The sequence below is a fragment of the Echinops telfairi genome, unplaced genomic scaffold, assembly GCF_000313985.2.
Source record: "Echinops telfairi isolate 266 unplaced genomic scaffold, ASM31398v2 ScPeMD7_7459;HRSCAF=8497, whole genome shotgun sequence".
In the NCBI taxonomy this organism is placed as follows: Eukaryota; Metazoa; Chordata; class Mammalia; order Afrosoricida; family Tenrecidae; genus Echinops; species Echinops telfairi.
The window spans coordinates 3,225,023-3,228,245 of record NW_022111359.1 but is presented as its reverse complement, the minus strand read 5'-3'; the positions used below and the strand labels follow the sequence as shown (position 1 = coordinate 3,228,245).

The window sequence follows — 3,223 nt, the reverse complement described above, 5'->3', positions numbered from 1 at the left end:
GTTGATGCCCTCACAGTGCACCACCACCACCTTGCGGCCCAGCAGCACTTGCTTGGCCACAATGGCTGCCAGCCGGCCCAAGAGATGGCCATGGCCACCGAGCACCAGGACCTGCCCCTCTGCCATCTTTGGCAACCACCTAGGAAAGGCACCATCATCATTTTTAAAGCATTCTCTTCCCACTTGAGCCCCTGATATCAGCTCTCATTTTTCGCCCTCCCTCCCCCCTCACGAACCCCTGATGTTATATTTTTTCTATATCTTACATCATCCTCCGTTGCCCCTCACCCACTTTTCCATTATTCGTCCCCCTGGGGGGACTGGTGAGTTTGAATCACTGATCGTGACATCAGTAGCTCAAGGCCTAGCCCACAACATCAGGACCTCTTATGAATAGTATGAAACTCTAGTGATGCAGTCAGATAAACAACGGACTGCTAACTACAGAGTTGGCAGTTCTAACCTACCAGCTGCTCCTCTGGAGAAAGTTGAAGCTGTCTACCTTTATGAGAATTTATAGCCTTGGAAATCCTATATAGGGCCACTATGAGTCACAATGACTTGATGGCAGTGGGCTTGGGTTTGGTTTATGTGATGCCACTGGGAGAGGACTCATAAATACTATTAAACTGTACATTTAAAATTGGCTAACACTTTTTAAAGTCGTACACCTTTTAAAAACTCTTTGGGAACAAGGTGACAACATATAAAGAGATTGTACGAAGCCTGGAGGGCAGTGAGTTCATGTCAATAAGGAAAGACAACTTAGAAAAGAAGGGTGAAAATGGATACATAACTTTAACAATGTGATCAATGTCATGAATATTTTAAAATGGCAATTTAAAAAATATTTTTCTAAAAAAATGTTTGGAAATTGTTATTGTGTTAGGCAGGCTTCTCTAGGGAAATAAAACCAAGACACTTATGATTTTATATATAGGTTTATACAGCGAGAAGGAATATACACAGCACTACAGAGGGTTCAATTCAGCTCACTTCCGTGGAACAATTAATATACTGGAAGTCCTTCAACTCATGTGGACTGCCAAGTCCAAGGTCAAAGAAGCAGACTGCAGAGTCCTCCCTCGGTCAAGGCAAGCAGAATCTGCCCACAGGCAGCAAGCGGCAGGGTTGGTCACCAACAGTAAGTAGCTCCAGAGCTTAGCAAAGTAGGCCCGGATGGGATATCAAATGCAAGCAATGCAAGGTGACAGGATCCACCACTCTCAAGCTCAAGCGATGTACACACCAGCAGCGTGGTTAAGCAGGTCTCAAAGGAGCCTCAAGCTCTAGTGACATGATCCATGGGTTGGCCTGGCCCACGGGTAGTGCAGCTCACAGGTTGAGGCAAAGAACTAGTCTAGCTAAAGCAGCAGCATGCTCCAACACACTCCAATCACCACAGAGCAAGAGAGAGGGGGGTGGGCCTTGCAGAGCCATTTATCTCTTTGCCCTCCAATCAAAGTATGACCTGATTAATCCCACATGTTCCTATCAGCCAGGTTGGCACAATAAACTTAACTCACAGTTTCGTTATACAGTTTGCAACCACAATAAACATTTTAAATTTATAGCAAATAAAGATATTGGTATGAAGGAAAATTAAAGATCAGTATCTCTCAAGAACACGTATGCAAATCTTGTCAACAAAATATTACCAAATTGAGGTCCTTTCCTCACCAGCCACAATGAGAGAGAAGCACTACTTCTTGAGGCTGTGGTGTGGAAAATATAAGCTAGCTGCCCCGGCCAAGCCCACTATCTCCTATGTTAAGAACACTTTTGAACAAACATGTCCATACTGTTTACGGTTGCTGGTGTTGGATAACTCCTGAGTGCACCTCAAGCTGAAGCCCAAATGGACACCCAAAATACAGGAACATCTAAATTGAGAAGCAAAAAGTTATACACTGTTTTAAAGAAGCAAAAATTGTGAAAAAATACAAAGACGTAGTGTTGGTTACTTGTAAGACATGCAACAGAACAGTTAAACATCAAGGTAAAAATAGACGTTTTCAAAAAAAAAAAAAAGACGTTTTCTCTCCTTGCTGAAGAGCATCTTGGCACCCCATGGCTAACCCGTCTGAGGACACTGGAGAGGAAGGTTCGGAGTTCTGCAAACCGCAATCATGGGACGTCTAGCTCCAAGGGCACCCACTTTCCCTTCCTCAAAGAGTGTGAGCAAAACAAAGAAACACTTCTCTCAACTAAAAATGTTGCTCAGTCAGCAAGAATCCCAAAAAATCCCGAAAATGGACTTTAGATATTTCTTGTCTTCTTTGTAAAGGATATTGAAAATAAGGAATGTCTAATATAATTTCTGAAATTAAAACTAATCAGAAAGCCAGTATGTTTTGCCTTTAAAAACAAACAGGAATTGAAGACCACAGGGACTAAGGAAGCGTTGGTCTTGGTGGAAAATCCAACACAGCTCCAGGAACTGAAGAGGACAACACTTTGGCTGGGGCATAGAATACATTCCAACCGCTTATGTTGATGGTAGCTGCAACAATAATGGGAGACCCGGTGCACAAGCTGGATCCAGAGTCTACTGGGGACCTGACCACCCATTGAATGTAAGTGAGAGGGTTTCTGAAAGATGGACAAATCAAATAGCAGAACAGAGGGCAGCTCACAAAGCAATTGAAGAAGCAAGAAGTCAAAATATAGATAAACCCATCATTAAAACTGACAGCAAGCTTGTCATCGAAGGTGCGACAGACTGGGTTGATAAATGGAAACAGAATGGATGGAAAACAGCCTCTGGAAGAGATGTTGTCAACAGCAGTGATTTTGAGAAGATCAATCAAGCCTCCCAAGGCATGGCTATTCAGTGGGGGTATGTTCCTGGCTATCGATGCATCAAAGGCTAAGAAGAAGGTAACTGGTTGGCCACAGAAGGAGCTAAACAATAGACTTCATTTCCAACAAAGATTGTTAACCTTCACTTTTGCAGTTATAGCTGTTGATCTCAAATTCCAAAGTTTTTCTTCCCTCTTTCTCTCGGCAATGATTTATTAAACTGTTTTCTCCATTTTGTTTTTACTTTTTTATAACAATTGGTATTAACATCTTTCCAGATGAATAGAAATACAAACTCCACTTTCAAGACAAAAACAAAACAAACCCTAGAAATATGAGGTCTAAGCTCAAACTTTCCTTAAAATTCTTCAGTGTTTATGGGGAAATACCTTACTGGAATGAGTACCTGAATCCTGCCTAC

The 3,223-nt window shown here is 42.3% G+C and overlaps 1 pseudogene; it reads left to right on the top strand.

The window, feature by feature from the left end:
- Positions 1-1,688: 1,688 nt before the first annotated feature.
- Positions 1,689-2,285, top strand: LOC115873081 (annotated as a pseudogene).
- The last annotated feature ends 938 nt before the right edge of the window (positions 2,286-3,223 follow it).